This window comes from Macrotis lagotis, chromosome 4, assembly GCF_037893015.1.
Source record: "Macrotis lagotis isolate mMagLag1 chromosome 4, bilby.v1.9.chrom.fasta, whole genome shotgun sequence".
Taxonomy (NCBI): domain Eukaryota; kingdom Metazoa; phylum Chordata; class Mammalia; order Peramelemorphia; family Peramelidae; genus Macrotis; species Macrotis lagotis.
In genome coordinates, this window is record NC_133661.1 from 170,471,016 (window position 1) to 170,498,483 (window position 27,468).

Sequence of the window (27,468 nt, forward strand, 5' to 3'; positions counted from 1 at the left end):
TCAATATATATAAATATCCTTTGACCACTCTGATCTCCCAGTTCATTAATTTCCTCAATTCTCATTATTACCCTCTTCATTCCACTTCAGCTCTAAATAGTGATACATGTGATACTCTTTATTTCACTATTATCCATAACCATTATGTTCTTATGATTCAGGTCACAGTCTCCTATCCTCTCCTTATGTCTCATTTTTCCAAAACCTTTCCATTTTTTTATTTTGCTTTTGTCCCCCCATGGCAAATGGGGTTAAGTGACTTGCCCAAGGTCACATAACTAGGTAATTATTAAGTGCCTGAGGTCACATTTGAATTCAGGTCCTCCTAAATCCAGGGCCAGTGCTCTATCTACTGTGCCACCTAGCCGCCCCCAAAACCTACTCTTAATCATCCAGTCCTTCTACTATTTCCTGTTCTTCCAGTCTATCAGCCCTTTTCTGGCATCACTTTCCCTGGTAAACCTCCCTACCCACTCATATAATCTTGAGCCTATTTTTTTATCCATTTAACTGTGTTTTATCTTCTACTTTTACACTTCTTTCTTCTGCCCTATCACAAAATCCAAACCCTGTGTTATTCTTATAATTCTGCTTCTCTTGAAGTAAGTCATATCTCTAAACTCCCTACTTCGGAGCCCTGTTGCCCTATTAGTGAATATCTCACATAGCCTGTGATATTGGGTCATGTTGGCTTTGGCTCTTTAGGTATCACCTTGCCAGTCACCTTCCCAATGAGCACAAATTTTCCATGCCATCCAGTTGCAACCTTTCCTCTGATCCAACCATGATCAAAACAATACTGTATTTCTAAGGAAAGGGCAGGTAACTCCTGGGCCATCCTGGAAAATTCCTGGAATTTTACATGCCAAAATACCCTTTCTGGGCCCTTGCTCACTTTCATGTGTTGTCGTGTCCTTTAGAATATTCTCTCCTTAGGGGTGGCTAGGTGGTACAGTGGGTAGAGCACCGACCCTAGAGTCAGGAGAATCTGAGTTGAAATCCAGCTTCAGACACTTAATAATTACCTAGCTGTGTAACCTTAACTTCATTGCCTTGCAAAAACCAAAAAAAAAAAATATTCTCTCCTTGAGGGAGAGATTATTTTTTAATTTGAATCTATAGTATTTAAAAATAGCTAACATGCATATTTTCTCATTCATTCATTCTCATATGATGTTAAACTGCCAAAAGAAGGTAAATGTAATTATGCCAACCTGGTCAAATTTTTATTACCTAGCATTAAATGCTATCCTGCAATCCTCTTATTCTTCCATAAACATCTCCATTATACAACCCATCTCCATCAAATATATACCTCTTCCAAACTTATTTGCCCCTCCTCAAGTCTTCTATGGTACTTCTTGCTCCTCCCTCTATTAGCTCTGCAAGGGATCTTGTCTCCTTTACTAGAAAAATAGAAATTATCCATTGTGAGCTCACTCTTCTCTCTGTGCCACACAATGCAATCTCTTTTTAATATCTCTCATTTTTTCCTCCTTTGTTCCAATCCCTGTCTCAAAAAAGCTCCTCAACCTACTGTTCTTGTGCTCTTGATGCTATTTTCTTTTTCCCTACCTGTAAACATACCCAGCTCTTTCCTAAAAAAATTTAACTTGATTTTGTCTTAACCTCAATCTATCATCCAGAAAAATCTTCTCCTTAAGGCCAAAATTTTAGAAAGTGCCATCTGCCTTCATCCCCTCTTTTCCTTGGCTTTTATTCATTTACTGACCCCCCCCCCCGAAGTCTGGTTTCTTCTTATCTCTGCCCCTCCCAATTTGCTGGAACAACTCTTACAAAAGTTGTTCAGTTGTTTTAGTCATGTACAAATCTCCATGCCTCCATTTAGTGGTTTTTGGGGCAAAGATACTACAATAACTATGCCATTTTCTTTTTTCAGCTCATTTTACAGATGAGGAAACAAATAGGGCTGTGACTTGTTCAGAGTCACATAGTAAGTGAATGAGTCAGAATTTGAACTCCTGTCTTCCTTACTCTAGATCTAGAGCTTTCTATGATGCCACCTAACCTTGCAAAAGTTACCAATGTTCTATTAATTATTAATTCCATTGGCCTTTTGTAATTCCTCATTCTGCTTCAGTTTTTGACCCTGTGGACTCCAACTTCCTTCCCTAACTTTTTTGTGACCCTGCTCCTTTTGATTGTGATACTTCTTCCTTTGACTGATCATTCCATTCACTCTTTGCTTCATCAGCACTCTTCTACACATTGTGTGGACAGGTCCCACGACTCTTTTCTGGGACATTTCCTGTCCAAAAATTCAGTTCAGCAGACATTAAGTACCAGATATGGTGCCAGCTGATGGAGTTATGAAAATGAACATGAAAAACATTTCCTGTCCTTAAGGAGTTTATATTTTCCTGTGAATTTAAATATGTTCTTATGTATTTAAACATAATAAATATATATTCATACATGTATGTAGACAAATACAAAGTAATTTAGAGAGAAATTCTAATAATTGGAAATGAAGAAATTCCTTAGGTTGGAGTAAACAAAAGAACAGATCACTTCTTTATAGTCTCAGGGAGAGCCTTAGATTTTGTGAATTCATTTATCCTTTCTATGCAGATAATGCCAAGTCACTTTGATATGTACAATACCCTATTACTGCCTCCCTAGTGCATGTTTCTACCTGGAGGTCCTGAAAGATTCTTGAGGGTAGGAATTATGTAAGGTATCTTTTTGTAGATAGAGGTAGCACACAGTCATGGAAAGACAGCTGGCTGTGAAATCAAGAAGGCCTGGGCTCCAATCCTTCCTATTTGACTTTGGACGAATCACTTGACCTTTTAGTGTCTCTGTGTAATTATCTATGATTTTAAATTGTAGAGAAGAAGAGAAGGGGTTATCTATACTAGTATAAGATTTTCCAGATGAAATCAAAGTCTCAGCTCCTCCTTGCCCCATTCCCAAGGGAAAAACCTCACAAATTTTTACATACCTGACAAAATTTAGCAAAATAATTTATTTGTAAGAGATACTTAATAAATACTTGTTATTTGAGAACTTAAGAATATTGATGCATAACCCAGGATTATGGTATTGCATTCTTTTTAAAGATTGTAAGAAAGGAAGGAAATAAAGATCAATGTTACTAAAAATCTAAAAAAAAGGGTGGGGGGAATGAACATGGGAAGAAGCCTCTACCAAACTGATATCACTGAGTATCTCCAAGAGATTTCCTGAAGACCACCATCACAGGCCTGGTTATGTGTTAGCAGGAAAGTCTTCTGGATGAGTCCCAAAGGACAATATGAAGATCAATGGTGGTGTTCTATTGTGCATTTTCTAAGAGGACCACACTTAAATCTCAATTCAATAGGAAGCTTTTAAGCATTTGTCCTAAGGAAAGGAAGACTATATAAATGTGTGTGTGTGTGTGTGTGTGTGTGTAGTTTTTAATTGATCAAAAGTTGCATATATTTTATTATAGATAATTTATTCAATTTATCATTTATTAATGTCAGTGACAAAATAAATCAATTTGTTAATTGTTAAAACAATTTCTGTCAAATCCTAGGGTAGATGAGAATCAGGTATTTTAGATTTTTTTCTGGCATTTTGACAAAGCTCTTGAGCTAAGAATTCATCAGGTTCATTCCATAAATACTCCATAAATAAGATCATTGGTATAACTGTGCTTTATAGGAGTTGGAAAAACATTGAAGACACTTGACTAATTAAGAAATATCAGGAAGGAAAACTTTTTTTTCCTGAACTTCAGTGATGATCAGCATAGTCAGTGAATTATAAGGTATTTTGATTTAATGTATGACCCTTCTATTCAGTCCAGTCAGCAATATCACACTAAGACATGAAGGAGAGTGAGTAACCTTTATCTTGAATATCAAAGTACAGGCAGTCACTAACTTATTTATAGGTTGTGTTTCAAAAGTTCATTTGGAAGTCAGTTATTTGGCACTCAGAGCACCTTTTTCTATAAAAAAATGTTTTATGTGGTGGGTAGGCTCTCAGGGTAAGCCACCATCGTCTCCTTAAACTATAGTGTATTTGGATCATGTACTAAGAATCCAGAAGCAGCTAAGTGCCTTAGTACAGAAATATGGGGACATCTGAGTTTAGATCCTGCCTCAAGCACTTTCTAGCTCTTTAACCCTAGGAAAATCATTTAACCTCTCTCAAATCTTTATTTCCTCTTCTAGAAAATGGAGAAGATAAATGCACCTACTTCATAGTTAGTATAAGACTCAAATGAAATAATAGATGCAAAGCATTTTGCAAGCATATATCTATAAATAGATAAATGTATCTATATTAATCCTATAGAAATATTAATCCCATATAGACTGATCTCTACATAACAATGTTTTTTACGCTAAAATAAAAAGCACTCAAAATTCCAGCTTGGGAGTCCTGTAACAAAATGGGACTCCTTTCCTCATTTATCTTACCTTTTGGTCAATAGGAGCAGGAACACCCATGGAACAATTCGAGTGAAAGAGGATATAGCAAGGCAAAGGTTGGAAAGGATAGGAACTGGTGAGTCAGTGAAAGACAGAAGAGTGGTTTCAGTGGCTTGAAGTGAAAGAACCATAGAGAAATGAATCTAGCTGTCCATTAGGAACAGCAATTGGTCCTGGATGGTTCCCACATCTTCTTTACTTTCAAGTGTCCCATGAAAAGTGCATCTAAAAGTAGAAATATGTTAGGAAGAAGACATAGAAACTTGCTTGGTGAAATGTAATGAATCCTGGACTGCTAGACCAAGTTTGAAACTCAACCCCAAAATTAATTGTTTATGTGACCCTGTGAAAGTTTTACTTTCTCTAGGCTGGAGCAGATGGCTATATTTCTTTTAATTATAATTCAAACATTCTTCTGTGCTCTATAAATGGGTCAATGGCCACTAAATTCCTGTTATAGCTCTGGTTAGCATGAATAATGCCAAGTACAGATAATCCAAAAATCATTTTTATTTGCCTGATGAGTACATTATATGACATGTTTTGTAGCTGACTGCTCCTCCCAGTAATGTTTTTGTTCAAATTAGTTTTCATTTGCTGGGCCCAGAGCTGTTGATAACAGGAGAAGCCAGCCCTGAAGCATACCCAATCCCTGAGAACCCAACATAAGTCATATTTTATAAGATAACAATGTAATAAATTTTGATACAAACAAGTTGTACTATTGAAAGGTACAAGCTTTTAAAGTAAGTTTAAATAATCTGCCCTTCCTTCTTCATTCCTCAACATGATTCAGATTTCTTGAATTCTGGAAATTGTTCACATTACATGAATTTTTCTGTCAGGAAAGAAAGATTGTTTTAAAAGGGCTAAAAATAAGTAACAAGGGCAGGAATAATGATAAAAAAATTTTTAGGTCTTTTTTTTTGCAAGGCAAATGGGGTTAAATGGCTTGCCCAAGGTCACACAGCTAGGTAATTATTAAGTGTCTGAGACCAGATTTGAACCTAGGTACTCCTGACTACAAGGCCGGTGCTTTATCCACTACACCACCTAGCCACCCTGTAATGATAAAATATTAGTAGCCCATTATATACACTCTCTGAATTGTTAATAAAAATGTTCTCAAGTGAACAAAGACAAATGTCAAGAGTAATCTTGATCTCTAAGGATGACAGTAAAGATTAAAATATGAAGGATAAAAAGTAAGATATTAAACAATTATTTTCCATCTGTTTCATAAATGAAGACAGTGGGGATATAATCAGGGATCTACATACCAATGGTAGATTTCCTGTAATGGTAGATGAGGAATAAGTGTGGATTAATACTAAAAATGGTTATGCTTAGAGTGTTACTCATTATAATTGCCAACTGCCTTATTTATTAAATAGAGAAACAGAAATGTAATTTTGAAGTAACAGAAAACATGATAGAAATAGTATCTCATAGGAGGTCTATATAGCTCTTGATACTTGATGACTTTTCTTACTAACAAATCAAAATATCTTTTGACATATCCAGAAGCCATATTAGGTCAATAATTCCCAACTTGGATTTTAAATTGATTGAAGGTTTTACAATGATAGCAAAGGGTATTGCAAAATTTACCAAAATGTTTTATTAATTTTTCCTTTTAACTCTTATACTGATGACAGATAATAGTTTTGTCAAAGTTTTCAACATTTGCTTTCTTACCTATAAAATAAGAACAATAATGTTTGCTACTAAAACAGATTATTATAAGCATCAAATGAGGTAAAATGAAAACTGTAAAGCACTAAACAATTTTAAGACATTTTCATTTTCTTCAACACCAGGGTACAAATAAAACTTTTAGTTTTTATTATAGAAGTCACATTTTTCTATCTTCTTTGTGGAGTAAAAAGGACAAAGGGATTCTTCAACTTGACCTAAAGATGAATATAGGTGAATGCAAAATATGAGACTTCAGAGTATTTTGAATTCAATAAGGTTTAAAAAATTAAAGGTAAAAGGTCGGTGAAGCAAGTGAATTTGTACATTTCTTCATGTAAAAATCATACATTTAGGTCTTCATCCTACTTTAAAATGGATGAATTGGTCATCATTTAAAATTTTTCTTTTATAATTTCTATAGATCTCTTTGCTATTTGCATTGTCTTTATTTCCTGTCATATATCTTCCTCCAACCTGTCTCCAGAGTGACTCACCTTGTGAAAAAGAATAAAAAAGGGAAAGAGTAAAAAGGTTAGCAAATCTAGGCTAACAATTGAGTCCTGCATTATATGGATTCATCACATGTATATTTTCTCACCTTTATAAATGCAAAGCAACAAAGGAAATGAATTTTTTCATCTCTTTTTTTGGAGCCAAGCTTGAGAGGAACAGGTTCCTCAAAATTCTCCTCTCATCTCTCAGAAGAAATATTGATATAGTCTGCTTGTGTGGGGTTATGGGAAACATTGTCTGATTGAGTGTCTTAATTAGTTGCTAAGCTGGAAAACCTAATAAAACAAATTACTTATAAGAAGAGGAGGAGGGGGGCGGCTAGGTGGTGCAGTGGATAAAGCACCGGCCTTGTAGTCAGGAGTACCTGGGTTCAAATCTGGTCTCAGACACTTAATAATTACTTGGCTGTGTGGCCTTGGACAAGCCACTTAACCCCATTTGCCTTGCAAAAACCTTAAAAAAAAGAAGAGGAGGAGGAGGATGGGTATCTTGAAAAGACAAGCTATAACTCCAACAATGGAATAAAGGAAGTATTTCCCTACTCCAGCATAATGGCAAGACTGGGATATTCTGATCCTCAATTCTCCACATGAAGTGAAGACTGAACTAGACAGGTTTGTTCCAGAATCCCCAGGGTTCTTTGATTTTCCTTTAGGGTCTTCCCTCAACTTTCAAAGTTCCTAGAAATTTGTGAGTACTGGCCACAAGGGCTCTAGAATGGTTATGACAATACAAACAGGAATAGATTTGCCATGAGGAAAGGTTTGGCAGAAGAAAGGAACCCAGATCTTCCTTCCCCACCAAAAAACTTCCTTCATTGACATATTGGCATCTAATGTGGACTCTGAGCAATAAAAATGAAATATGAAATGGTTAATTAGAAGTATCGTTCCCTCCCCCAAAACTGGTCTCCCCCCCAACAATGTTAATATACCAGTGAGGTTTTAATATTAGCTTACTAACAGTACTAAGGGTGATGTTATTGAATTTTGTTCTAATCATTTCATGATTTTTTTTAACCTAATACTTTTTTCTTCTGAGCATCTAGGTGGTGCAGAAAATAGAGCACTGGCCCTGAAGGTAGGAGAGCCTGAGTTCAAATATGGCCTCAGGCATTTACAAACAGTCAGATCCAGGACAAGTCATTTAACTTTGTTTGCCTTAGTTTCTTCATCTATAAAATGAGCTGGAGAGGGAAATGGCAAACCTATTTAGTATCTTTGCCAAGAAAATCCCAAAGGGGGACTATTATTTTTTAAACTTTTTACTTTAAGTAAAACTCATAAACTTAAAGTTCATAACTATTTCTATATTTATCAACTTTATAAGTAGTAATTCCCCCCCCCCAAAAAAAAAGCAATACCAAAGTTAGGCCAAAGACTTATCAGAATTGAGGAGCCTTCTTTTCCTGTTGAGAAATGTACCCAGAGCAAACCATCATGGCAGGTACAGAACAGGAATTGGTATAAACTTTTGCACTCTATGGTCTTAAAGTAGTGATGACTAACTAACCCCTATATTAAATGATCATGACAATTATGCAGCATTCTATTTCAGTTTATCAGGTTTTTCCTTCTGAATTATAGTCACTGTTCAATATTTACTTGTTCATTCAGCAATACAAGGTGCCAAGTCATTTTCCAAATGATGAGCAGTTCCTTTATTTAAAGTCCTTTACTATTGCAAAAAAGTGCTATTACAAATGTTCCACTGGTATTTTTTTAAATACATATTATGCTCATTGTATAAAGAATTTTATATAATAACAGGAGGATTATGGGAGAGGAAGTTTCTTTAACATCTTACAGAATTGTTTGATTAGTTAACATAGAAGAACAAAAATAAATTAGAAATATCAGTGACAAGAGATTGTTATGATATAAAACATTTCTTGTCAGTATATTGATTTCAATGCATTATTCAAACAAAGTCAGCATGGCATATTAAAGGACATTTCTTTTTATGTCAGGAAGACTTCTATTTAATCTTGTGATTAAATCTAGCTGATTGGAATCACTTATCTTTTCCAGCTGTTTGACCTTGGGGATGTCATTAGACTATTCTGAGTTGCATTTTGGTTTCAGTCTAAAAATAGGGTTAATAATGCTTATAGGATGGTGTAATGAATAGAACACTGTAATTAGAATTGTGAAGATCAGGGTTTGAATTCAGCTTCAGGCAGGTTGAGCCTTGGAAAGTCAGTTAATTTTTGTGAGTTTCTTTTCTGTAAAATGAAGATATAATAATAGTATCTCTAAAGGGCTGATGTGGGGCAAGCCCTAAAATGCTACATAAATATTTACTCTTAGGCTCCATACTTGTATACCAGCGAATTAAATATTTTTAGAATTAATTTTGAATTTGGGGGAAAGTGAAGAGGGAAATAATAAAAATAGAGATCAAACAAATGTATTGAACAAGTATATTGAACATACTTAACAAACATGTATTTGACATAGTCAGATCTGACAGAGTCAAGTGATCTTGTTATTTGAGGAGATTTTGTCAACCAAATTGAATGAACCAATTGGTCATTTAATATTCAATTCTTGGCTAAAATCCTGAATTGATACCTCCCAAAAGTTACTCAATTGTACTACATGCTATCCTAAAGTATAGAAGTAGGAAGAAAATTACCTGCTATACCTTAGAATCAGGAGGCAAATATCCCTTTAAAATATATTATTAATATCACAGAAATATGTCATTTTACTATCTTAATTCTGAAATTCATTGTTGTTTACTTCTGTTTCAAGTTGCAAAAATTTTATGAACAATCTTTATGTAGCCTTCCTTCTGAAATATTAGAGGATTGGGATTGAAGACTTCACAGACACTAGTTCTATAATTCATAATGCCTTTATCTTAAAATTGGAAGCATTACACTAAAATGTGATCTACAAATCTTTCATGAAGGGGAAAAAAAGGTCATTTTATGAACTCTGTTAGGTGGCTGCAAGAAGTATATTTTATGAAGTTTTTGGATCATTAACTCTGGATTTTGAATTTTCCTCCTGGTAGTTCTTTCTCTCTCTCTCTTTTTTTAAATGATGTCATTGATGTTTCAAGAGTGCGTGAGAAGAAAAATCAACTTAAAATGGATTTTCACGCTGTAACTTCCTACAATGAATACCAATGATTGAAACCCAGCAGAGGTTGGTTTTTTTTAAATATTTGAAACTTGCAGTATTTTTAGGTCTCAACATTCAAGGTGTTTTAATTTTCCTTGATCTTCTATTTTTTGGTCTAGCTGTGATTATAGTATCACCAAAGATGAGTGATCAGTAATGAATGTGTCAGGCCTGGCAGATCCCCTCCAGGGTTCTGATTCAATCTTTTGAGTTATGGGATCAGGACAAAATGAACTATTTTTCAGCCTTGTAAATATGTGACAAATGACAGTGCAAGAACTATTGATTCCAATCACGGTGATACAATGTTTCATAGTCAAGACTGACTCTAGCTTTACAAATTACTTGCAAGTTGAACAGCAAACCCATGCACAACCTGCATCAAACTATATCAATCTTGGAGAATATTTGTGTCAGGATTCTCCTACCATTTGAATAAATCCTTAGGTTGTAATGAGCTTTTCTTATATTTTCTACATTAAATGATAGTTTTCCATCTTTATTTTTTAAGTGGGAAGAAGTGACTTGTGAAGTATTTTATAAATCAGTACTGTCACTTTTAGTTGAATCCAGAAATGGAAGAGTAGCTAGAGCTTGAACTTGGAATCCAGGAGATGAAGATTAAAGTCCTAATTGTGACATTTATTTTATGATCATAGGCAAGTCACTTAATTTCCACAAATATCAGTTTCCTCCTCTGCAAAAAAATGGGTAAATTCTTAGAATACCTATTTCTTGGGGACTTTTTAATGGACTCAAATGAAATCATAGATTGAGTAATCTGTGAAGTCATATAGCAGAATACTCATTTTAAAAATGAGGAAACTGAGGCCTAGGAAGTTCAAGTCATTTGTCCAGAGTCACACAACTAGAAAGCATTAGAGGAAAGATTTGAAGTTGTATTTTTTGTCTCAAGACTGAGAATGCTTTCCACTGCTTTAGTTCATGTACAATCCTGATGAAGTACATCTGAGAAAAATAAGGGGTTGATTTAGTATTCCACAATTTGAAAAGTGTGTTGAAATTTTACATTGTCCCTCTGTACTATGGGTATGATGATAAATTAAGCATTTCCCTCATAATATGGGTGGGATTTTTTTTTTTTTGTAGAAAGTAGCCTGATCATCAGGTTAGTTGTTTAAAGAAAGACTTGCCTTTTCTAAACCATTATTGAAAGAATAAATGATGTAATTACAATTCACATATGTATGAGTATATAAAACTGAAGTTAGTTTCTGCAAGTCAATTCTTGATAGGTCATACTGACTATTCCCTAGTTTATTAAATATTGTTATGAATTTGTCTAAATGTAATCATACTAGGACCAACCTAGGGGAATTCCCATATGATGATGATGTTTTATTGACCTTCTATATTGATCAAAATCTGTGCTAGAGAAAAACAATAAGAAACATACCCAACTTTCTAATCTTCATCATGGCTCATTTTCCCTTCCCACTCTCTCCTCCCTTTCACACAAATATGAGGTTGAGAATACATTTAACAATGTGCCTCTTCAGTTTTACTATGGATAAGTTCATTTAATTACAGCAGAGACAGATTTGCATTGTAGTTTCTCCAGGGACTCCCAGAAACATTTATGACTCAGTGTTGAAGGGATAACAAAACAATCTTTTTGTTATCTACCAAACAAGAAGAGTTACTGATTCACTGTACCTTGAAAAGTGAGTGACTCACCCTTTGCTTTCTTTTCCAGGGTTCAGATCCATTAGAACTGTTCAAGCCTGTTCTGGAAATTAGCAGTCTAATGGTGATTATAACTATATGGTAACTAAAGTACATGGGTGGTCTTAGGCCACCCTGAACATGAACCTTAGGACCTTGGCTTCTGCATCTATTTTATTACTTTGTAGAGTACAGGTGACTGAAATGAAATCCAGAGAGAGAAATTTCAGAGTGAGAGATCTGAAGTTCTCCATGCTATCATCTCTATCTTCATACAGCATTTCATGGGAAAGAATATGACAAGTGATGAGAATGAATTAAATGCCTCGCTTCACTTGCCAGAAGATGGAGTGACTGAGATGAATCCATTTGGAAAGTTCAGAGAGGAGCTGGAGAGTAGGTGGAAGGGAATAAACATTTATACCATGTCTATTATGTGTTTGGCATGGTGAACATGCTTTCCAAATTTTATCTAATTTGATCCTCACAACAACCCTGGAAGGGAGGTGTTATTTGTAATTATTCTCATTTTATAGTTGAAGAAACTGAGGAAGATAGAAGTGAAGGGGTTTTAACCTCTTAAGCCTAGGATCACACAGTTAAGATTTGAACTCAGGTCTTCCTTACTCCAGGTCCAGCTTTCTATCAGTTACACTCTTTCAGCAGTACAGCAAGTGGCTTTAGGTTTAGAAATTTAAGTTTAGCATTTCTTTTCTTTGAAAGAAATATTTAGTCATCCTAAACCATATTCATATTGTATGTTGAATATCATTCAAGTCTCCACTTTGGGGAGACATGAACCAAACAATTTGAAAATTGAATATTTCACTCATGGATGATACTAGGATAACAAAGACATTTACTGTGGAGGATCAGGCACAATGCCCTAACCAGACTAGGCTCACTTGTGGTTAGTATTTTTGCTGAATAGTCACATGGGAGTTGGTGGTGGTCCAGTTATGACACTGGTTCATTTTTTGGATAACTGCCTCTTTTCCTTGCTCTCAGCATCCAGTTTTATTCTTCATGACCTTAGGTAAGTCATTTAATTACTACAGGATCCAATTTCATCATATAAAAATGAGGGTATTGGGTAACTTTCAGGGTCCTTCCAGCTCTAAATCTATGAATGTATAATTAGGGGAAAAGGCAAAAATTGGTCTGGGAAGCAAGACAGTCACCAAATTGTCCAAGCCAAATTCTAGATAAATCTGGAATTAGCCACGTTGGAATTTCCCATACTGTACACCATGAACCTTGGTGCTCAATATTGTAGGAATAGGGATTATAAAAGAAAAACTTCAATGCTAGTACCATTTTGCCTCCTAAAACATAAATTATGAAATATTTTTAGAGGCAGTGTAGTACAGAAAGTATTGCTTCCCAACTGTAAAATGGAAATAATAATGGTGTCTATATTGCAGGGTTATTATTATAAGCATCAAATGTGATAGTGTTTGTAAAGAATTTAGCATAGTATCTGGTACCTTAATATGTACTCTATAAAAATATATTCCCTTCTTCCTTTTTCCCCCTCTTTGCATATATTTGGTCCAGTAGTTTTAAAAACATGAATATAGACTTGATTTCTTCCAATTTTTTTCTGAATTTTCCCAACTCTTTATTTCAAGCACGTCCTATATCCACAAACCTTTCTTCAACCTGAATTTATAGACTTTGTCAATATATTTCAAGTCCTAAAGTATTCCATGGTGAAATTTTTAGAAGCATTAAGCTATTGACCCAATATTCTTCAGTCAGATCAAGCCTATCTCATGACCCTCTCAAGTTCATTTACTCTGAACCTCCAAGCAGTCAAGTATTATATACTGCTAGATTGTAGTTGTTTAGAATTTGTTTAGATTCTAGGGACACTCTTTCTGACCTAGTTAAACCAAAAAGAAATCAGCCCTGTCAAGTCAGGTCCAATCATACTTAAAGACTTTCCAGTGAATTTTTTTTGACATTGGAATCCATTTTATAAAAAAAAAAACTGTTTTTACTTGGCTGCTCATTGGGTTCCATTCAGCATTGATACTGACTTGAGAAAGTAGCTTAGAATATCAAAAACAGTTCATATTGAGTCAATATCCAAGACTTAATGACAACTCATACTACTTGGAAACCTGATTACCTCACAAAAGGGATAGGATTTTCTTGATTAACTTTCCTTTTTGATTTTTCAGAATTTGTTCCCTCTTTTCCCATAAAGAAATGAAACTTTAAACAAATAGCTTATCTGGTACATCCTTTTCCCCTTCTGTTACAAATGAACTATTCATGATTAAGTCCATTATTTTGAGAAGATTGAGTTGAAAGGAACCTAAGGAAAGGAAGAAAACAAGCATTTTTAAATGTGCCAAAGCAATGTGCTATGTGCCAAGCACTTTACTAATCTCGTATTTGTTCCTCACAACAACCTTGGGAGGTAGGTGCAATCATTATCTCTATTTTACAGATGAAGAAACTGAAACAAACCAAACTTAAATGAGGCACACAGCTCAGGGTCATATAGTTGGTAAGAATCTGAGACTGGTGGACTCAGGTCTTCCTGACTCCAGACCTGACACTTTATCTTTTGGGTCACCTAGAATTATTTATTATTCAAATCTCTTGAAAGGCAGAGATAGGGCTTTAATAGATCAAACCAGATCTATAAAATGCAGTAGGAATAGTTTCTCTTTGCTTATGGAATTTGAAAACCCAGTGCACAGATATCCCAATTTTCATGGAATTGAACAAGCTTTAATATACTATATCAACCATGCATTATAGTTCCCCCTCCAAGGTCCAACAGGACTTTAGGCAGAAAGTGGCATGTAAGCTGTCTTGAAGAAAATCAAGAAGTCCCAAAGATGGAGGTAAGGAAAGAGTACATCACAGGCATAAAGATCAATCAATACAAAATCATGAAGATGGAATATGGTATATGGAGGAAAAAGAAAAAAGTCAGAATGACTTTATCACAGAACATATAGAGTGATATGGAATGGAATGGTGTGATATGTAAAAAAAGCTAGAATGTTAATTTTTTAGAAAGATTTTATTTATTTTGAGTTTTACAATTTTCCCCCCTATACTAGCTTCCCCCCCACCCCCCACAGAAGGCAGTCTATTAGTCTTTATATTGTTTCCATGGCATACATTAATCTCTGTTGAATGTGATGAGAGAGAAATCATAATTTAATGAAGAAAAATAAAGTATAAGAGATAGCAAAATTACATAATAACGGGGTTTTTTTCCTAAATTAAAGGTAATAGTCTTTGGTCTTTGTTCAAACTCCATAATTCCTTCTCTGGATACAAATGGTATTCTCCATCGCAGATAGTCCCAAATTGTCCCTGATTGTTGCACTGATGGAATAAGCAAGTCTGTCAAGGTTGATCATCACCCCCATGCTGCTGTTAGGGTGTACAATGTTTTTCTGGTTCTGCTCATCTCGCTCGGCATCAGTTCATGCTAATCTTTCCATGCTTCCCTGAATTCCCATCCCTCCTGGTTTCTAATAATAGAACAATAGTTTTCCATTGAATGTTAATTTAGGACTTGGTTGGGAAATATTTCAAGTGCCAGACAGAGGAACTTACCATACTTGATGCTTGAGGTGATCAAGAACTGCTAGAGTTTGTTGGCAGCTATCCAAAGAATGCATTGGATGGGAAGAAACTTGAGGTAGAGAGCCCAAATGCAGTAGGCCAGCAAGAGGAGACAAGGTCTTGAATTAAGATGATAGTTGCCTGAGTTGAGAAAAGAGGATGTTAGAAATATTGAAATAAAATCAATAAGATTGGCTAAATAATTAGGTATTAGAGCTCACTCCAGGGAGATATGGTGGAGGATAACACCCAGATTGTGATCCATAATTGACAAGAAGGTGATTTTTTACATAAATATTTTATTTGTTTTTTTCAACTATATACAATGATAGTTTCTACCAATCATTTTTTGCAAGATTTTGTGTTTTACAATTTAGAAAGTGATTCTTTTAATAGAAATAGTTAAGTTCACAATAGGAATAGGTTTGGAGAGACAGATTGTGAATTTTCTTTTAGTCATTTAGGCTTAAGATGCTTATGAGAAATTCAATTCAAAATGTTCAATTGGCAATTTATGATGTTGAACTAGAGTTCAGAAGAGATATTATAGCTGGATATATTAGTTTATAAGTTAAATGTATAGAAGTATTCATTGAACCCTTGGCAAACAAGAAGTTAATTAAGAAAAAACATGTAAAGGATGATTATAATTGAATTCATTTCACTAAGAAGTCAATTTTTGGGAAGGGAAGAGAGTATAGTCATAGTAGTATTGACAGTTTGAGAAATTTCAGAGAGTGAAGGGTTTGAAGGTCAAAATGAAGACATTTAGGAGGAAGAATAAGGCATAGAGAGTAGTAGTGTTGGGAGATTGATAGAATAAAGGAATTCCAAAACTCTTGATCATGAGAGTAGAACACTTGTGGGTGATGGTAAGATCAATGATGTCATCCATCATTCTTGTGTGTGACCGAGATGGAATAGTGGAATCACATCATGAAATTTGAGCTAATGAGGTAATATTTGTGTGAATATCACAAATTATGCTGAAGTTTCACAGTTTAAGGGCAGATGTTGGAATGGAGGCAGAGACTTTGAATCAGATACTTATATCTTTGAGAAAAAGAGGGAGAAAGTTGTGAAGGCCAGTGGATTAAAGCCACTCAAATCTGGATTGTGCTAATAATTTGAATAGACTGATGTTCAAAGAAAGAAATGTTTCTTAATGATAACTGTAGGAGACTAGAAAATAGCAGCTCTACTCATCAAAGTAGATGCAGAGAACATTCCAGGTTGTCACTCCTTCTGAAGGTCTGGCTCATCCATAGTCTTATTGAAGTACCAGTCTCTGCTAACTTTATCACTTGCTACTAGAACAGTCTAATCTTTTTTATATAGATTTTCCTTGATGCAATAGCCTGGCCTTTCACAGTATAACTTTTTTCTCTATTCTATCTTCCTAATGACTCTACATTCATAGTCTCTTGGGACTAATCAGGTTCAACTTAATTGTGCAGTCCTAAATAGGCTGACTCACATGGTCACTATTTAGTGAAATATTTATGAATTTCATAAATTTTACTTGTATGACATGTATAACATGTACTGTTTTTAAGTTCCAGGTTTTCTATAAGTGTCATTGATGAAATTGTTTTTCATTATACCCCTGACCCCATTTTCCTTGTAAGACCTGAGGTTTTTAAGATGTAATTTTACCCAGAGTGGTGGGGCTTCTGGAGAGAAAACATACTCCCTTAATGGCAGAACTGACTTTATTTGCATTTCAATAGTAGATGATACAATTGGAACAGCTCCTTACCAGGGAAAGAGCCCTGGTCTTAGAATTCAAATCCTGTCTCACATACTATCAGTGTGACCCTAAGTAAGTCACAACTTCCCTAGGTATTAGTTTCATCAGATTTTTCTGTCTTCTTTTCTACCCTAGTTCTATGATTCTCTAAATCAGTTCAACATAAAAGCACTTACTGAAGTGGCTTTGTATGAAAAATTACAATAAAGCAAAAGTTGGGGCTACAACTTCTACAAATACAGAAGTGATCACCCATAAAATTCATAAGTGCAAAAACATAAATGGAGCAGACTTTTGAAGATAATTTTCTAAATTAGATGACATCTTCATAAACTCACAATTGACTTTCAGTATAGAAGAAGCAAGATCTCAGTATCTATATGGTTTATTAGTTACTTACCCCCCAAAATCCCAATCCAAATTTGACTTGAGTTGAGCAAAATAACCTTAAAATCTCTCCTTCAATAAGTACAGCTACTCCATATATTAAGATCAAACAAGAATCCTTGAAAGAGTTCCACTCGCTCAAATTTGACTCTTTCCATCTGGGTCCATATAGATTTTCCCCTATTCCAAAAATAGGTGCTCTCTTTTCCTTTGTGTAGACTAGAGAGGGTCAAAATTATACCATTGAAAATGATAATGGTCTAGGCTTCTCAGCTTTTGACCAAAGCAAAAAAAAAAATCACTCTATGGGGAAGTCACTAGGACCAGTATGCAGTCAGCCTCAGCTGGAGCTACACTGGGTCTACCTGAGTTATTGTTCTACTTCATGCGTCTTAAATCAAGACTTGCCCTAAGGTGCAATACTAATCCTTCAGAAAACTACTCATAGATACCCACACAATTATAGGAGATCCATAACCAATACAACATTACACCCCACCCCCCAAATGCTCATCATGGCATAATCTTTCAGACCACTACTCTCAGTAACAACTCAATGACTAACTTGATACTCTTTCTCCTCAGGGACCTAGTTCCTGTAGCCATGCCTCCCCTACCTATTACCAGAATCAGGAGAACATCCTAATAGCTTTTTTATATCCCAAAGGGGATAATTAATAAGTACAGACATCTGTGAGCCTTCCTGAGTCAGACACACAGCTGCTTCCCCTTACATCCTATCAACTTTGTTCAGTAATCTTGATGGTTAATATCAATTGAGATATAAAACTGGGAAATGTATGTTGTCAAAAGTTTTACCACTATCAGATCTGAGATATTTGAGAGCAGGAACTGACTCCCTTGCTCTCTCTCTCTCTCTCTCTCTCTCTCTCTCTCTCTCTCTCTCTCTCTCCATATATGTGTATGTATATATATATGCATATATATCTGTCTATCTATACATATATCACTGTCATTTAGCATAGTGCTTTGCATATAAGTGCTTAAAATTACTTTTCATCCATTCATTCACAGGTCAAATGAAAGAAAGATTCATTATAGATGATAAGCATCATGAACACATTATAACTAAACTTCTTGCTACTATTGAGAAGCCTTGCATTGATTTTATTTGGATGGTCACAAATTTATAGCAGTTCCTATGGACTCAATTTTTCTGTTTAATATTTTCCATAAAAATTCTGTCTTCTTGGTGTGAATTATAATAACTGCATATGCCTTATGGTCTAACCAAGATGACTATATAAAATAACCTTAATTTTGCCTTCAGTAGAGGTGGAAAAACAACTGATGCTTGATTACTGTGGAAGACCATGTGTGTGTGTGTGTGTGTGTGTGTGTGTGTGTGTGTGTGTGTGTGTCTATGTGTATCTGTGTGTCTGTGTGTCTCCATGTGTTTATGTGTGTATGTGTGTTTGAATTAAGGAGTTGACAGTTAATTTTTATGACTCTTCTTAATGTTAACCTAGAAATTTCATTATATGGTAAATTCAATGAACTTCAGTCTTTTTGTTGATAGATATGTTAAACTTACTTCTATGGAAAATGAAGGACCCTTGTCATTTTAAAAATATCAGCTTGCAACTAGGCAGCTACATAATGAAAATGGCATCAGTATGACCTGAATTCAGTTCTCACCAGGATGTTTCCTGCCTATGTGACCTGGACAATTCATTTAACTTCTCTCAGTCTCAGTTTCCTTATCTGTAAAATGTGATAATAATAATAATAATAATAATAATAATATAAACACCATAGTTTTATTGTGAGAATGCAATGAGTTAACATATTTAAAGTACTACAAAATACTAGCTATTTTCATAATAATTATTATTAGTCATTTAATGACAATTACATTCAGTTAGATTTTATTTTTAATAAATATTATGTTGATCAGTTAAACCAAATTTTTACCTTAATAGTTTCATTTAGTTCTCTTAAGTTTCCAAATCTGTATGGGCCACAATTTCCCTTTGACTTTCATTTGACTATCATAGAGTTTATGAAGTTCCAGACCCGATTGTTAATAAAAGTAACTAACATTCATATAATGCTTACTATATGCTAGGCACTGTATTAAGGACTTTACAATCATTATCTTATTTGGTCCTAACAACAAACTTGGGAGGTAGGTGCTATTATTATCATTCCCATTTTGAAGACAAGGAAACTAACTTGTCCAAGTTCACACAGTTAATGTATCTGAGGCTGACGTTGAATTCAGATTTTCCTGACTCTAAGACACTATATCACCTAGGTTTAGAAGAAAGGATGTTGTTAGATTATAAAAGTATCACTTCAGAACACATTTGATAGCTAGAAATTCAGGAATTTGTTTCACCTTAGGGCAGTACGAGCTTGATCCTCAGGATCAACAGGACAGACTTATCCATATCAGTTCTTGTAACTCATTGGCTAAGATCAGAAGTACCAAGGAAAGACATACAAATAAATAATGAACAAGAGATACTGAAGGAAGTTCTTATGGTATATGAGAATCTTTACCTTTCTGCCCAAGGCTCTTCTAGCCTGAGGCTAGTTTAAAAAAGCCAGAATGACTTACTAGATATCTTTGTAGTAAGCACAGAAGGGAGAAAGCACCTATAACTGCAATCTTAGAATAATATTCTTTGAGGATTGGTTCCTGGCTTCAGAAGAAATAAGTAAAAACCCCTGCACTGAGGAAAAGTATTGTAAGTTGTAGAAATAGTACTAAAAATAAATATATTTTGATACATGAATGGATTCAGGATCTTATTGGCATGGTGAAATCCTAAATCTGTCCATTCTGGCTTGTTCTTTCATGATTGCTCTGAAGTAGCTTTATGTAGCATGGAAGAAGGCTTCCTATGTGTCTTTTATGATTTCATGGATACTAGTAGAATACCTTTTCACATCTCTTTCTCGTCATGGCTGCCTTTGATGCTTAAACCACTCCCTAATCTCATCCAAATGATTGCTGGACATCCCATCATGCACTTTCCATTGTCTTTTCATTGACTTATGATGTTGCTTCATCAGGGATTTTGGTGGTTCAAAACTGGCATCTACAGAGCATCATTAGAATTAATGATGTTTAATTCTTTTAAAAAGTTGGGTTCTAGCATCAGGGAGCAATTTGAAATTATTGAAAATACTATAATTGTATGTAGTGACACATTGTTTATTATCCCTACTATTGGGAAGGCTGAGAGTAGATCATTTGAGTTCAAGAATTCTGAGATGAAGTAGGACTAAATCTGATTGGGTGTCCACATTAAGTCTAGCAATAATATTATAAACTCTTGGGAATGAGGAGACACCAGCCAGACCCATAAAGAAAGACAAAATGGCCCATTAGACATGAAGTAGGTTAAAGCTTCCATGACAAATCTGCAATGGGATTGATCCCACAAGTGACTGTTGTCCTTCCAGCTTGAACAGATAAGGAGACTAAATGAGAAAAGGAGACAAGAATAGAGGAGACAAGAGAAGAAAAAAGATAGTTATACTTCTTTGTTTATACAATTCTGGATTCATTTCCAATTCATAATCTATCTGCAGGGCCTATCCAAGATATCAGCACCAAAGAACTAAGGCAATGGATTGTCCATCCCATTGCTTAATTTAAACTAGCCAATATGCATTCTTCATCCTTTTGGGATTTTTTTCCTATATGGATTAGCTGATTAGTCTGTTTTGAATAGTCACAGATCTCATGGAGAATATTCTGTAATGTTTGTAGGGCTCAATACAATTACCACAGGGTTGCTAATTGCTCAAATTTGTATAGAACTTTATTGTTTACAAAGCATTACTTCACAACAAATTACTAAGCATATAGCATAAGTATTATGGCATCATAACATCTCAAATTTAGAAAAGGTTTCATAAGATGTAGATAAACACATTATACCTGACCAAAAGGTCATTTAAATTTTACTTTACCTTTACTTAAAGTTTCTCTAGTTATAGATCCCATTCCATTTTTTGTATTTTTTTCCTTTTATCAAGAATATATTTACACCTTTGAAATTTAAACCCATTTCTCCTAGTTCTTTTGTTCATACAAGATGTATACATGATAAATTAGAGATAATCCACAGAGGGAAGGTTCTAGCATCAAGGAGGAGAAAGAAAGGCGTCTTGTACAAGATGAGATTTTACTTAGTACCAGAAGAACCTCTGGTTCTCTGATGTCATTGATGAGTGTATTCATTTCAGTGTAAACATCAAAATTCTTATGGTTACCCATCCCATGTGATTCATCCTTTTACTACTAAAATACTCCATAAGTGGACCACAATATGCTATGTGCCGTCTTTTCAATCTCTTCACTGAACATACCTTTTCCTGACAATTTCATTTATATTGTTCTATGCAGTTTAATTGGTAATAGGCTGTAGGCTACCCCTTCATCATGGCTTCTTCATAGCCCATTTAGTGGCCCACAAGTTTAATTATTCAAAAAGCTATGGTATTTGATGTCATATAGCCATAAGGAACTCCTGAAAAAATATTAATTTTTGTTTAAAAAAATGTCTCTTGTCTTAGGGAGAAGATTGGAGTCAGTAAAAGAACTGTAGTATTTAGACAATCCAATCATTATTTAATTATGGGCCAAGTTGTTTGATTGGTTGCTCAGTGACAGTTTGTTCAAAAAAATAAACTGAAGGACTAACTCTCCACTTTTTACATCCTACCATATATTACAATCAATTTTCATCCACGTTTTTTTTTTTTACTTTATAGATAGTTGGGCTGAATTCTTTTGAATTATTTTTTCATCTCATTTAGGAGACTTTACAGTATTCTGGGGCATGAAATAACACCAATTAGAAAGCAGAAACAACCACAAGATCCTACTAAGTATGGAGAATCCTTCTTCTTTTACTGAGCTTGGCTCAAAATGAATAATCAGAAGGTTATCAAGCAGTCATCTCTGTTGTTAAATCTTTCCTTTAACTAGAAAGGCTGGGTCCATAAAACAAGAAGTTTTGTGTACCATTATGAAAATGAGCCTCACAAATAACTGTTAAAACTTCCACAATTCATCACCTATGTCTAAAGTATTAATGTCCTGCAACCTCTGACAAGAAGGGTCTAGCGAATGAAAAAGGGCATTGGATTTAAGAAGAGGAAAACTGGGCTCAGATCCCAGTTCTGACATCTGAGTGACCATAGGAAAGTTATTTGATTCATTGCATTAGAATTCCTCATCCATTAAATGATCAACTTGGACTCTTACAGTTCCAATCCTATGACATTAGTTGCAAGCAAGTACCCAAAACAGAAGGATTCAGAAATGATCAAAGATATAAATGTTGCTGTGTCCTTTGACATTCAAATCATTCCATGTTGTCTGTACCTAAGACTTCTTGGTCATCTTTAGCAAACTTTAGTATTTCTGATACTCAGTACAAGTACCAGAATACCTTGGTATTTTGCGATTTCTCCTTCCAGAGATCTGAGGCTCCTTCTCCTAGAAAAGTGATAGTGAAAGGGGCTTTGGTGGTTTAGAAGATATTATAATATACAAACTCATTTGTAAAACATTTCAAAGGATCATGATAAAAGATATTATTTCAGCCTATGAACAGCACCATCTATCACTGTACCCTGTTCCAAAATTTCATGGGATCTACAAGAGCCTATATGATCTGGAGGGAGAGGAAGTCGAGTTTCTTTCCACCCTGAGGTGGGCAGCTGTGCAAAGATGAAATTCAGCATCCCTTTCCCAGTCACTGGCAGTCAGAAACTCATCAAAGTCAATGATGAAAGAAAGCTCTGCATCTTTCATGAGAAACAGATGACCACTAATGTTTCTGCTGATGCTCTGGGTGAAAAATGGAAGGGTTATGTAGTCCATCTCAATGGTGGAAACAACAAACAAGGCTTCCCCATGAAGCAGGGTGTTTTGTCCCATGGACATGTTCACCTGCTGCTCACTAAGGGCCTTTCTTGCTATCACAATAGAAGAACTTAAGAAAGAAAATGCAAATCTGTAAGATTTGTAAGATTGTAGATCCTAATCTGGGTGTCCTCAACTTCCTATTGTGAAGAAAGGTGAGAAAGATATATCAGGACTGATATATACAACTGTTCCTCTTCACCTGTGACCCAAAAGAGCTAGCAGAATCCATAAACTTTTCAACTTATCTATAGAAGATGAAGCCGGGCAGTACTTAATGAGAAAACCCTTCAACAAGGATTTGAAACCAAGGACCAAGACTCCTAAAATTCAGCATCTTGTGAATCCCTGTGTTTTGCAGTACAAACTAGATGCATTGCTCTGAAGAAGAAACAAACTCAGAAGAACAAAGGAAAAAGCAGCAGAATATGCTAAGCTTTTGGCCAAGAAAATGAAGGAGGCTAAAGAAAAGTGTCAGGAACAGATCACTTAGAGACATCGACTGTCTTCTCTGAGAGTCTCCAACTCAAAATCTTAGTTGTCAGAAATAAATTTCTCAAAATGTGTTAGAAATAAATACATTTTGACAAAAATAAAAGATATTACCTCTGAAAACCATGGAAAAACAAGGGGAACAAAATTGTCTACAGATTGCTTTAAATGAGATAAAAGTAAACCTTTTCGACCAAAGAACATTAGTAGATGAAACTGGTAGACGGATAACATAAATTTAATATGGAACATACCTGTCCATATTTTCCTAAGTTTCTATTTTTTCATTTAGCAACAGAGGAACCAAAACACTGAACCTGAATATACCAATTCTGAATATGCTCTATTAAGAAACAGAAATGAGAATTAGGAAGAAAAATTTTACAAGAGAGGTTAGACCAGGTTATATATACATTAGTCATTAAGAAATGTGGGCTAGAGGTAATACATTTGTATTTTTGTAAACACACACACAAACACACATATGTATACACTCATATGAAATACAAATTTAAAACTGATAAATTTCAGCAAACACAAATATTTCAATAAATAACAGAAAAAATAGCTCATGTAAAAATATGAACTTCTATTAGGGAGAGTTTCTCTTTTTTTAAAAAATATTTTGAATTTAATGTGATAATAGCAAAACTGTCTCTTCTTAAAGTCCACTCTCCTTTCTTCTGTGTATTTTTAAATGATTTATTGATGCTCTTTTTTTGCATTACTATCATCACCCACTCTTTCCATTTCCCAAAGAAGTCCTCTCTTGTAACAAATAAGTAAAATTAAGTCAAGAAAAACAAAGTGAGACATTGGGTGTGTCTGCAAAAGTATGTCACTTTGTGTACTTCTAGACTATCACTTTTCTGTCAAGAGTGAGGAAACATGCTTCATCATCAGAAGCACAAATTTAAAAGCATTAAAAGATAAGCATAGTAAGACATATCAGGGAAAGAATGGAGAAAACAAGAGATAATGAATACTTAATACTTTAGTGAATTAACAAAAAATTCTCGTAGTAAAAAGAATTTGTTATAAAATACATAGATTTCTTCCAATTTTTTGTCCATTCATTATCCTTCCACTTTCAAATTTAAGTATTCTCAAGTCGATATGACTAAGTTGATTCTATTGCCAAGGATCTATAAATGTGTGGTTCTCCCCAGGGTTTTTCCCACTGCTTAATGAGAGAGTATAACTCATAACCTAGCAGCCCCCTCAATAAGATTTTATGAAGTTTGTATTCTGAACTGATATTGCCTTTGGTGGCTATATTTTGCTGCTTTGTAAGCACACCAAGAGTTTCCTAGATAAAGCAATTACTAGAATTTGGGGTTTCTACCTTACAGTGATTGACATTCATTAAACTTTGTTGGTTAATAAAAATAAAATGGGAAAACATCTGTTATTTTATGTTTTCACATTTTCAGGTAAAAACATCTTTTTTAAAACAGGCAAGTGGGACTGTCCCAGTTGGATATCATATTTTCATTTTCATTTTTTTAATTTGATATTGATTTTTATCTTTGCTCTAAGTCAATGATTTTAGTCTTCTCACATACCTGATTCAGAAATTATTCCCACATCAATAATCCATTATTTCCTATCTGTTAAAATATAATAATTTATTTATAATCTTTGGTATTTAGTATTTGATTCTCTAGGACACATTGATACATTTGAGACTTTTGTATAGATTCATAAGCATTTTCTCTCTCTCTCATGTCTTACTTATGCTTAGAGAATGGGCTAGGTGCATACCAGAACACAATTTTCCTTTGTTTTCTTACACTGTCTTTCCCAAGGGCCACTATAGTACTGAAGTCACAAAAATATAAGGAATACCTGCAGTACATTGTGTAGATGCTCAATGAAAGAAAATTTAAAGGTGTTAGATAGTTTGAGGAGACTTGAATGAGGTGTCGTCTACAACAAAACACATCATCTACAAACACACATCAATGATATAATGGATCTATTGAAGGCTCTGAAGATTATCAACAATTGTACTCACTGTTGTAGTCTCAGGAAGCCATGTCCAGGTTGTGATGACACTATCCCTTAAAAAAAATGAAATCTGGAAACTCCATATGCCTATATAGGCCTTCTATGACTTCATTCCTCTCTGATTTACACTTCCAATTATCCAGATTTTCTCTGCCATTTCACAGAGGCCTCTTCAGCATGGAAGTTAATTATATCATTTGAATTCCCTTGTACCCATCCATCCCTCTAGTTTAAGGAGGATACCTGGGACAATTTTGTCTTTTTAACTCGCCAGGCCTTACCTGATCCTCCAAAGTTTCTCTACCATACCATTATGGTGGGTACCTTCATCTTTTCTCATCTACCCCATTTTATAGCTTTCCTTTATAGTCTGTCTTCTCCAATTTGAATGTACATTCTTTGAAAGCAGGACCTCTTTTTTTTAATCTGCTTATATTTGTATTCCCAATGCATAGCACATGTGGTTCCTGGTACATAGTGCCATTAATAAATGTCTACTGACTTATTTTTGTCACTAAAATGCTAACAGTGCCCCCAAGAAGGGTTTCCACTCTATCAAAGGAGCTGTCTAATTTGGAATAGCCCTCTTCCTCTATTTTATCTCTAATAGAGATCAACTTCATTAATTCTATTGAAAAACTCAAATATCATAACTTCAAAATCAGATAAGAGAGGGGGCAGGTGGGTGGCACAGTGTATAGAATACTGGCCTTGGAGTCAGGGAGGATCTGAGTTCAAATCTGACCTCAGACACTTAATAATTACCTAGCTGTATGACCTTGGGCAAGTTACTTAAACCCACTGCCTTGCAAAAACCAAAAAAAGAAAACAAACAAAAATCAACTAAGAAAGGCCTAAGAAGGATAACGTCTGCCACTGTACCTGGAATGTGGCAGGCATAGGCAATAATGATATAGTTGTAGTTAGGGTCCCTGATGGAGCCACTTTGGCACCTCTATGTGGTATTTATGCTGAATCTTGTCAAGAAACTATATTTCCTGCAGCTGTCATCCTATAGTATCAGAAACTTTAGACTAAGGAGTAGTATCTGTGAAACTAGAATTACTAGAAGGGTCCTTTAATCTCAGAATGTCATAGTCCAGAAAGCTATGGGGCAATCGTACCTCCCATGTGGGGAAGGATTTAGCAGATATAATAAAAAAAATTAGAGAATTTTACCAAATAAAAGGGTAACCCCATATTCAATACTCCCCTCACCACAAATGAGTAGACACACATGTGAGCTACCCAGAAACATTAGCTTCCAGAACCAGTGGGCCATAGTTTGCTAAACCCTGAAAGCAAGAAGGGATTTCAGAGAATATTCAGCTCTCCCATTTTACAGATAAGGAAACTGAGGCCCTGAAAACTTAAATATTTAATTAAAAAGCATCAAATAAAATTAAATAATAATTAATAAATAATTGAATAATTAATAATTAATTAATATACATCAAAGAAGAACTTCAATCTAGGTCCTCCAAAACTCCAATTTCTGATTTTGTTCTCCCTCCTGCCTAGATAATTATTAACTTTGCAGTCATAAAAAGGTCAATTTTAGGGATATCAGCCTAGAAATTCTGTGTTCCCTTGCTTTCAGCTGCTATAAGCAGATATCCTTAAAATGGTACATAGACTGTAACCTTCTTTGGTGTTATAGGCAGCATCCCTTTTGTTGCAGCTCAGAAAGTCTGACTTCCTATTTATGGTAATACAAAGTTGAGTATCAGCTGCCTTTCAAATATTTAGAAGGAAAAAAAATAACATCCCATGACATTTTTAAAATGCCCCACAACAAAAGAGTGAAAAGAAAAAAAAACAGTTATCTTAAAAATGGAATTTGGA

The 27,468-nt window shown here is 34.8% G+C and overlaps 1 pseudogene; it reads left to right on the plus strand.

The window, feature by feature from the left end:
- Positions 1 to 22,926: 22,926 nt before the first annotated feature.
- On the plus strand, positions 22,927 to 23,659 carry LOC141520081 (small ribosomal subunit protein eS6 pseudogene; annotated as a pseudogene).
- The last annotated feature ends 3,809 nt before the right edge of the window (positions 23,660 to 27,468 follow it).